This window comes from Dendrobates tinctorius, unplaced genomic scaffold, assembly GCF_039654945.1.
Source record: "Dendrobates tinctorius isolate UK_male_01 unplaced genomic scaffold, ASM3965494v1 ptg000016l, whole genome shotgun sequence".
NCBI lineage: Eukaryota > Metazoa > Chordata > Amphibia > Anura > Dendrobatidae > Dendrobates > Dendrobates tinctorius.
The window spans coordinates 33,248,425-33,259,797 of record NW_027361684.1 but is presented as its reverse complement, the minus strand read 5'-3'; positions in this window follow the sequence as shown (position 1 = coordinate 33,259,797).

The window sequence follows — 11,373 nt, the reverse complement described above, 5'->3', positions numbered from 1 at the left end:
TGCCTGCTGCTGCTAAGACCAGGTGCTGTGAGTGCCTGGGAGTCTGTGTGTGCTGGGGGTGGGGCCCAGTGTCAGCTGTCTAGAGCTGTAAGGAAGCTTCCAGATACAGAGTGACTGCCCAGAGAGACACTGTGTGTGTGGAGCAGCTTATGAGAAGCAAGGAGACTGGACACTGTAAGAGACTGTTTACTGCAACCCCTTCATCTTGGGAGCCTGAGGCCTTGCTGTGGAACAAATACATAGCGTTCCTGAGAGCTGTGTGACTGTGGAGCTCTGTTGCGTCCCTGTTGTGATGAGTTGAGAAGCAATATTTGACAGATATTTTATAGAGAAACTGGCGTATTGCTTGTAGGAGAATTCGTGAGGATTACAGGAGGAGAGACAGCGTCTTAAGGCGACAGAACTATAAGTCTCCGGCGTTTGGGCTCGGCACCGGCCGACAAGACGAGGAACCTTGTGTTGCTGCAACTGATTGGCGCCGAAGATTGGGACTGACTGCAGCCTATGCATTCTATATGCCTAAAAGGAGACTCACCTCAGGTTCAAGGTACCATAGTCATAGATACCCGGGTATCCCTAGTTGAAGCGCTTAATGATCTTTGTATTATATTTATATGTATTGTTATTGTAGGATTTTGTAGGCTATACTCGGTGTGCTATTCCAGGGGGTCCCTTGATATCACTACATTTGATTTGCACTTATTCTCTGAGTACCTGAATTGACCTTTCTGTTAGGTAAATTTATTTAAAATCCACTCTTCAGGGAACCTTGCATTGGCCTAGTGATTTCAGCTCCGGCTGAGTTTGTGTACTGTATAAGGGTATTTCAATCTGTTTCTTCCACATGCTAATTTCTACTTTATCTGCTGTTAGAGTAAAGATACTTTTGGGATTTCTGTCTCAGTCTCGGTTTGTGACCCACTGGTTTTTATTCGGACCTCTGGTCATTACAAATTCAACACACCTCAATTTTTGTAGTAAAAAAGTAGACATGTCCAAGAGTGGTAAAGGATCCAGCTTTCAGAATATATATATATATATATATATATATATATATATATATATATATATATATATATATTTTTTTTTTTTTTTTTAATTTAATACATTGAAAAAAGTAAAAACATATACAAACTTTGCAAAAGGTTGAAGTGAACACTTTCTGTAAGAACCAACGCGTTTCAAACGTTACAACATTCTTAGTCCAGGTTCGAAATGTGTTGTTTTTTATGAAGGGTGATCAGAAGGTGAAATCTCTGTTCCCCTGTACTTTACACACTCTCCCCTGCTCCAGGACTGAATCTCTGGTGCCACTTATGGTGTCTGTTATTGTCTTCATCGCTGACTTCATATTGACAGCGCTGCCGGCGATTAGTGAGCTCAGCAGCTTATGTTATCAACTTGAGCAGAGTCATGGAGATAAGTTACTGTCTGCAGCGCTGTCATCGATGTAATGATGAAGTCAGTAAGGATTTAGGGCACTTTTACATGGAGATATTTTGCATCAGTATTTGTTAACTGACTCCAAGAGTGGATCCAAAACACAGACGAGGTGAAAGTGATTGTTATTTTTTTTTCTCTGTGTTTGCTTCTGTCTGTTAATTAGCTTCCAAATACTGATGTAAAATACTGCCCCAAATACTCACTGTGTAAATGAGGCGAGGAAGCTGCTTGTAATCCGATGTAATATAAGTCCTTAGTCCAATGATGACTGCACACTTGCTTGTCTTCTCTGCTCCATGATATTCAGCAGAGCAGGAGCAACACCTGGGGCAAAACTGTGGCCAGCAGATGTGCAGCCCTATGACACAGTGACATGTCATAGACCCCGACTCCCAAACAAAATGAATCTGACAGACGCACACAAAATAAATACACAAAGCATTGTAATTTGGTGTCAAACGTTCTCAATTTTATTTAAATTCATGACACCAAAAATGGCACAACCCCCGACTCACGAAGAGTCACCCTCCAGCACTCAGGAGAGGAAAAACCCCCTGTGGTGGAAACCTCTAGGGAACCAAAGCTGGTGGATCGCCCTTCCCTTGGGCTTAGAGAGTTAGTGCCGATATCGCAGATGTAACTGCAGAATTTTACAATTTGTACATTTTACTAAATTTACAGAGAAAGACATAACAAATATAGACTATAAATGTGATAACCGGATGTGGGAGAGATCTGGCTGCGATATTGGTCACCACATTGGTTGATAGACCCAATTTAGTTGATCTGATTGCCCAGATGGATGAACCATTTCTTCCTTATAGATCCAGGTCCAACTCTCAAAAATGTAGACTTTGTTAATGGGATTGTTCATAATGCATATTCCCTAATAGGAGAAATATCCCCTCCCCCCTTCCTCCACCCCAATTTATCACCCATTAAAGTCATAGGTGCTTCCATGAACTCCCAAAGGAGAGCAGCTCTTTGTAGAGGGTAATAGAAGGGGATCCTGTGCTGGGGACCCCCCTCTGTTACTTTCTCATGCCCTGGGGGTGTCTGAAGCAGACAACCCCTTCCCTGCTAGAACCTCCAAATTTCACCAAGGTCGGCACATTACGTGGGGTGGTCAAGCTCAACGTCCTCAGGCGCATCAGTAATGGCACTGATCGTGGCAGCGCGCCCTTCTATTATGGAATCTTCTTTATCACACGTGTTTATGACCTCATAACAGTTGTCATGGTTACTTCAGGGGCTATTACTGATGCAGGACCCAAGTATTAACCCTTTCATAAATGGTAATTCACTTCATTATAGAGGCAACTAACTGCGCTTGTCACCAAGCAGGCGCCTATCATTATGGCTTTCCTTAGGCACCATAATAAATACAGATTAAATGTGCAATTGTTTCAGGAGGGTTTTGCACTTTTTTGATCCAGGGATTGGGTTTATAGCTAAAATGAGTTTTAAATGTTTCTGGAAGCACAAAAAAACAAACAAAAAACACCTGTTTAGTGTTTGATGAAGTGAAAACCGCCTTAACGAGTGCCCTGTTGTTGGCGTATGCCTGGTTTGACACCCCTTTTCTGTTGTACACAGACGGTAGTCTTCATGAATTGGGGGCGGTACTAGCACAGGCGCAGGATGGCCGAGAGTGTGATTGCCTATGGCAGCAGGTCTTTATGAGACAGAATGCTTTGTCGAGTATCTAGCAGGAGCTGAGGTGCTAGTCATGATAGATTACAACCCGCTGGCTCACTTAGAGAATTCAAAACTGGGAGTGTTGGAGCAGCAGTGGGTCGCCCGCCTTGCTAAGTTCAATTATAGCATTAAATTCCGCTCTGGCTGAGAAAATGGAAATGCAGATGCATTGTCAAGGGTACCCCTTGGGTCCTTGGGGGAAGATGTTGATGACCAACTTGAGGACACTGAAACTACGGCCTTGAGGCAGATACCGTTCTTCCGAAGTGTGGTAAACTCAAGTGGGGTGGCCTCTGGGATGCCCTGTGTCCTGGCTAAAGCGCCCTTAGATTGGACAAAGGTCCAGGATGAGTGTCCAGACATTGAATTTGTGCGCAGTTTGGTACAAAACGAGGTCTGTATGTGCACATGTATTCTCCTTAAAAATCCTTTAATGATTCAAAAAAGGTATATGCCGAGAATATACCCAAAATAGACTAGCCTAACAGATACCGTATATTAGGCCTATGATTGCCCCTACCTGACTGTGGAGGATGGCACTCTAAAGAATGATTTTTTGGTGCCCCCACTCAACGTAGACTATCCCTTACTGCCCTATTACGCCCTATCACAAAGGTGGGAAAACAATATATTAAAGGGCAGAGATGAAGAGAGTCTTGGAACTAAAGATGATTTACCAAAGCTTATCTGATAAACATATACCGTATATACTCGTGTATAAGCCGACCCCCTTAATTTTACCACAAAAAACTGTGAAAACTTATTGACTCACGTATAAGCCTAGGGTGGAAAATGCAGCAGCTACTGGTAAATTTCAAAAATAAAAATAGATACCAATAAAAGTAAAATTAATTGAGACATCAGTAGGTTAAATGTTTTTGAATATCCATATTGAATCAGGAGCCCTATATAATGCTCCATACAGTTCATGATGGCCCCATAAGATGCTCCATACAAAATACACCCCATATAATGCTGCAGAAAGGTCAATAATGGCCCCATAAAATGCTCCATAGAATAATATGCCCCATATGCTGCTCCATAAAGGTTATGGCCCCATAAGATGCTCCATAGAATAATATGCCCTGTCCCCATAAGATGTTCCATAGATTATGCCCCATATGCTGCCCCATAAGATGCTCCATAGAATATTCCCCCATATGCTGCCCCCTTAAGATGCCTTATAGAATATGCTCCCATATGCTGCCCCCATAAGACGCTCCATTGAATACGCCCCCATATGCTGCCCCCATAAGATGCTCCATTGAATATACCCCCATATGCTGCCCCATAAGATGCTCCATTGAATATGTCCCCTTATGCTGCCTCAAAAGATGCTCCATTGAATATACCCCCATATGCTGCCCCATAAGATGCTCCATTGAATATGCCCCCTTATGCTGCCCCATAAGATGCTCCATTAAGTATGCCCCCATATGCTGCCCCCATAAGATGCTCCATTGAATATGGCTCCATATGCTGCCCCCATAAGATGCTCCATTGAATATGCCTCCATATGCTGCCCCCATAAGATGCTCCATTGAATATGCCTCCATATGCTGCTGTGGCGCCCTGCGTCTTTACTAACACAAAAGGGTTAAATATGTACTGTTTTGTATGTGTTTTGTGAGCAATGGGAGTTATGCTTTCTCTGCTAGAGACCACAACACCCCCCCACAATTCACATCCCTCCCTCACTTGTCTGAAGCTTAGAGCTTTGCAGACACACCCTAACTGGGAGGGGGAGGAGTAGAAAGTTGTTGTTTCAGTGAAGAAGGAGGAGAATGCTCTTGGGAGCCATTAGACATGTGCTTGATCCAGGAGGGAGAGCTAGTAGCATCAGGGTGTCAGCCCCTAGACCATCAATGCTTTCAGAGCAGAGTGGTAAGCTGAGAGACTTTGTGGATTATACAACCAACAGCATCGTGTTTTTCCCCGGAAAACTGCAGCGAATTAGGATCAGTGAAGGATTGTGCCAGGAGGAACTTGAGCTGCTTCACAAAGGACCCAAGCTGCAAGTTGCCAGAAGAGAAATACACAGTGATTAGAGGCTATATCGGAAGTTTTAGACTCTGGGAAGCCTTGGTCCCAGAAGGGATTATAATAATAATAATAATAATAATAATCTTTATTTATATAGCGCCAACATATTCCGCAGCGCTTTACAGTTTAACAGTTTCAAAACACAAGTCATAAGTAACAACGCTAATAATACAATAATTAAAGCAAAATAAGACGAAATAAGACTAGCAGGAAGCTTACACTGAGTCACAGCAGCAGAGAGAAAGGATAACTCCCATTTTGCAGAACAGACTGTAACCTGGCGAGAGTTGTAATATCTCCTTTGAACTGCACCTGAACTACAGTAAATGATAAAGTGACTTTCCTTGTCTCCTGCCATATTACTCCGTGCCTTCTACTTCCATCACAATCTCTGGGGATCAGCCCTGGTTGGAGAGGGTTAAACATCTGCACTGCCATCACCATCTACTCCCCCAGGGATCATCTGCAGTGCCGGCTATACTACAGTCGAACACTCCAACTGGCGTCACGAATCACTACCTAAACTTTATTCCCCATTCAATTCTACCCCTTTTACATGACCGCCTGAGGCAATGGACCGGGTCACTGCCACTGTGCCATTTCCCATTGAAGAGAATGGGCCCAGTGCCGAGTATCCCACGGCCTCTGGGGCGCGTCATTTTTGGCGTCATTGACAGGATTCGAACAGGATACCGTGCAAGCCTAAAGTCCTACAGGAGCAACGACCTGCAGCAACTGAAACGGTGAGTCGCACCCCTGCAAGGGTTAACTAGGGGGGAAGATGTCTAATCCCGGCGATGATCAGGGTGCAGCAGCTGCAGCTCCCATATTGCCTCTCACCATGCCTTATATACCGGGTGCGACATGGCTGCCACAGTACAATGGTGAATCGCACACCTTAAGTGACTTTAAAGAGACGCTGTGCAGCATGTTTGAAATTTACCCTATGTCAGAGGACCAGAAAGCTAGTATACTTACACGTAGGCTCAGTGGCGCTGCTCAGAGAGAAGTTAAATCTTGGCCAGCGACTGATAAAAAGACTGTAAAAGGCATTTTTGCTAAATTAAGGGATACTTTTGACACCCGTACTGCTTCAGAAATAAAGATGCAATTTTTCAGCTGCAGACAGAAACCACAGGGCACTGTTAGAGACTATGCCCTTAGCCTGCAGGAGGCGCTGAAGGCCATTAAAGAGAATCTGTCACCTTTTTTGGCCTTTCACCTGCTGGTATAGACATTCTGTAATGCTGTAGATAAGCCTCCGATGTAACCTGAAAGAGAAGAAAAACACGTTATATTATACTCACGGAGGTGGGGGGTCCGGTCCTTCTTCATGCGATGACGTCCTCTTCTCCCATCCTGTAATGGCTCCGGCGCAGGCGCACTGCTCTTGCCTGTTGAGGGCAGAGCAGAGTCCTGCAGTGCGCAGGCATCAGGAGAGGTCTGGCACCTGCGCACTGCAGAATTCTGCTCTGCCATCAACAGGGCAGAGCAATGCGCCTGCGCCGGAGCCATTTCAGGACGGGAGAAGAGGACGTCATCGCATGAAGGGAGGCGCCGGACCGGACCGCAACACCCATCGGACCGGACCGCCCACCTCCGTGAGTATAATATAACATGTTTTTCTTCTATTTCAGGTAACATCGGAGGCTTATCTACAGCATTACAGAATGCTGTAGATAAGCCCCTGATGTCTATGCCGGCAGCTAATAGGGGGAAAAAAGGGTGACAGATTCCCTTTAAACAAATTGATCCAGACAGTGTAAGAGATGAGAACAAAATGCTGAAAGAACAGTTCATTGAAGGTCTTATGTCTGATTATAGTAAGGCACAACTGCGCATGATGTCATTGCAGAACCCTGACATGGACTTTGTTCAGTTTAAGGACAGATCCATCCGTAGCTTAAGAGAATCTACCTATATCTGCACTGAGTCAGTTAAACACCCAGCAGTTACATACCACCAGGAGGCTGTATCCTCACCCTAGGTGCCTGCAGTACAGCACGTGCAGATTCCAGTTGATAATTCTACTGCAGATTTACGGCTGCAAGTACAGGAACTGACTAAAAATATGGCTGATCTATGTAAAACTGTTCAGACTCTCCAGACTTGTTCACCCACAGAGAGGATCCAGCTAGCATCAAGTCCGGATGATCTCCCATGGCGACGGCCAAAGAGGATGTCGCAACATCAGCGACGACTGACTCGCACCGGCAGGAGAACAACAGACCAATTTGACTCTTCTGGTAGACCCATCTGCAGACGGTGCCATAAGTTGATCATATTGAAAGAGAATGTCCTTTAAATGGGCGACCCCTGGGGCCGAGGACCAACCCCCAGGAGTAAGACAATCTGGTCCAACTAACTGGAGAAATAGGTATGTTGGAGGACGTCCACTTATACCCGTGGTAGTGGATGGTATCCCCTTCATTGCCGTCATGGATCACAGGTAACCACAATGCCTCACACACTGTATCAGAGATATTGGACTGATGCTGATTTCACCCAACTTCTTGATAGTGACTTGTCATTAATAGCAAGTAATGGTCAACCTCTGACACAGGTGGGGTACAAGGAGGTTGTCATTAAACTGGGGAAAGTGGAGCTTAAAGCTTAAGGTCTTGTGGTGGTAGAGGTGAACAGAGCAGAGTGTCAACCTATCATAACATTAGGCACAAATGTGATTGAAAATTGTTTAAGTGAGGTCATCACCATTTTGAAAGACATAGCCGAGTCGGCCCCATACAAAGAACAGCATGCCCTCAATAAAGATATCAAGGCCCTTGTGAAGCAACAGCAGGTAGTGTTAACTTGTGGAGAGATTGGTAGTGTAAGGGTACCGTTACACTTAGCGATGCACCAGCGATCCCGACAACGATATGGATCGCTGGTGCATCGCTAAGTGGTCGCTAGTGAGCTGCCACACAGGCAGATCTCACCAGCAACATCGCTGGGGTCGGGGGTCGCTACTTACCTGTCAGACGCGGCGATCCTGACATCCCCCCGCCCGCATCCACGCGTCACTCGTCGGCGCCACAGGAAGCCCAGCAGGAAGCGCCCGACGAGAAATGATCCAGGACCTTCTCGCGCGATCAGCGATAATCAGCGGGGGAGCCGGTCGGAGGTAAGTATCACATGTGGCGATATCGCTAGCAATATCACTGCTACGTCACAAAATCTGAGACTTTACAGTGATATTGCTAGCGATATCGCAGTGCGTAATGGGGGCTTAAAGGTGAGTGATCCCTACTCCATTATGCTTCCTCCTAGGAGTGAAACCCTCATCTGGTGCAGAGCAGCCATAAGCATCAGAGGACGGGACTACCAAGCTCTCCTTGAACCAGTCTATTCAGATAGCAGACCTACTGTGCTGACGGCCAGGGGAATTGTTGATGTTAAAAGGGGAAGGGTCCTGGTTCATGTTCTGAACTGTGGAGAGGAGGAAGCTTGCTTGCCCCATTATGCAACCATAGTAAAACTATTCACAGTCAGCAACAATGATATTCAGGCTTTAGAACCCTTGGATCCGTCAGATGCGACGGATGGCAATGGCTCTTCTGTTCAGACGGAGGAATGGTTCCAAAAGATACATGTTGGCACCAACTCCACTCCTGTACATGAGAAAAATGGAGTGCAGTGGGTGGTACAAGAATATGAGAGGGTTTTCAGTAAGCATCCCTTGGATTTTGGGCAGGTAAAAGGGTTTCAACATAACATCCCCACAGGAGATCACCCACCTATCAAAGAACGGTATCGTCCTGTACCTCCAGATCATTATCAGTGTGCAAAAGGTATGCTAAGAGAAATGAAATAAGCAGGCGTAATCAGGGATAGCTACAGTCCTTGGGCAGCTCCCCTGGTGTTAGTCAAAAAGAAAAATGGTACAATGCGCATGTGTGTAGATTACAGATAACTTAGCAAAATTACTCACAAAGATGCATACCCCTTACCGCGCATAGAGAAGTCTCTAGCAGCGTTAAAATCAGCTAGTTACTTCTCCACTTTGGACTTAACCAGTGGGTACTGGCAGGTTCTTGTTGCTGAGGCAAAGAAAAAACTGCATTCACTACTCCTATGGGGCTATGTGAATTTAACTACATGCCGTTCAGATTGAGCAGTGCTCCTGGGACCTTTTAGAGAATTATGGAATGTTGCCTGGGACATATGAACTTTGAGACTGTGCTATTGTACTTGGATGATGTGATTGTATATTCCAGGACCTATGAGGAACATCTGCAACACCTGGCAGAGGTCTTGGAGGCGTTGTCCAACTTCGGCATAAAGGTAAAACCATCTAAATGTCATCTTCTAAAGCCCAAAGTGCAGTATTTAGGTCATGTCGTGAGTTCAGAAGGAGTAGCACCCGACCCAGACAAAGTGACTCATCAGAGACTGGCAGGTAACCACCAACATCCTTGGGGTTAGATAATTCCTAGGCCTAGTGGGATACTACAGACACTTTATCAAAGACTTCACTAAATTGGCAGCCCCTCTTCAAGATCTCCTATTTGGCCAACCCAAAAAGGCCAGAGGTAAGAGTCCCCTGATTGAGTGGAATGCTAGGTTGGATGAGTCATTCAACAGCCTTAAGCAAGCACTTACAGGAGAAGAGATCTTAGCGTATCCAGACTATGATCAGCCGTTTATCCTGCACACCGATACCAGCAATGTTGGGTTAGGAGCTGTCCTATCTCAAGTGCAACAGGGTAAGGAGAAAGTCATTGCATATGCCAGTCGGAAGCTTCGTCCTACTGAGAGGAACTCTACCAACTATAGGTCCTTCAAGCTAGAATTCTTGGCTATCGTTTGGGCAGTGACCGAGAGGTTCAAGTACTATTTGGCCTCATCTAAATTTACCATCTATACAGACAACAATCCGTTAACCCATCTGGAGACCGCCAGGCTCGGCGCCTTGGAACAAAGATGGATGGCTTGGTTGTCCAATTATGAGTTCGTCATTAAATACCGAGCTGGTACTAAAAACGCCAATACTGATGCTTTGTCCCGTATGTCAAATGCTCCTGATCCAGCAGAAGATCTAGAAGACCTGGAAGAAATAGAGATGCCGGCATTCCACCGCCACGGTACCTCCCAAGACTCTAATCACGTGACAGGGAGAAGTCTTGCCGTTCATGAAGTTTCCCTTAATTCATTACCTCACCATGGTTGAGCTGAGATGCAGGGCAGTGACCCGGCTATATGTATAGTCAAAGAACTCCTTTGACTATACATACAAAAGCAGATTCGTCTCCAGCTCCTGATGCGCCTGCAGATGTCCAGCAGTTGTGGAAAGAGAGGAAGAACCTGTTCCTTTATGAAGGCAAGTTGATCCGAAGAGTTATTTAACACTAAAACTACCGGAGGGGTCATTTTGACCCTTTTGCTATTACTTTTTCCTATAATTTCTAAAATTTTAACAAATGAGTTCTGACTTTTTGTGACTTTTATTTATTCATAGTAGTGTATATTTTAGGACACAAAAATGAATTGTAACTTTTTCAGGGGCCCGGATTTTACAATTCATACCTATAAGTACTGAAGGGGTCAATTTGACCCCATACATAAAAGTAGTAGTAGGCAAGTCACCTAATATTACAGAGTACAGAAAATCACAGTGCTTCTCCCTAGTTGTAGAGTGTAATTGTATCTTTGCATATCAGGGATGATTCAGCATTTTGTTTTGTCTAAACTTGTCTGAACATGTTTGATCCATGTCTCTTGTAGCGATTTCTGTCTGCACTTCAGTAGCAAACATTACAGTTGAAGCTACAACTCTGAATGTTTGTACAGTGTCATTTTATTACTTCTGCGATCTTACAAGTCCCTTTTTGCGACGTATATTTGAAGCATGAGTAAGCAGAGGGGTCTGACAAGTGATGACATTTTGAAATGTCTTCAGAATTTATCTGAAAATGAGTCAGAAAAAGTGGCCCATCATCCGCAATGTCTGAACCACAAACAAAAGGACAAGAAATCCGCAAGCGTCGAAAATGTGGAGTTGGAAGATGCAACGAAATCAAAACAACTAAAACTTGCGCAAGCTGTAACAAACCAGTTTGTGGAAAATGCACTGGGAAAGTGGAAGAAAGTACTGTTTGTGTTAACTGTTGGACACCGCATGCTATGACCATTTAAAAGGAAAATGCGTGCTGTACTTGATCTTAACACTGTTCATACTAAGTTAAAATA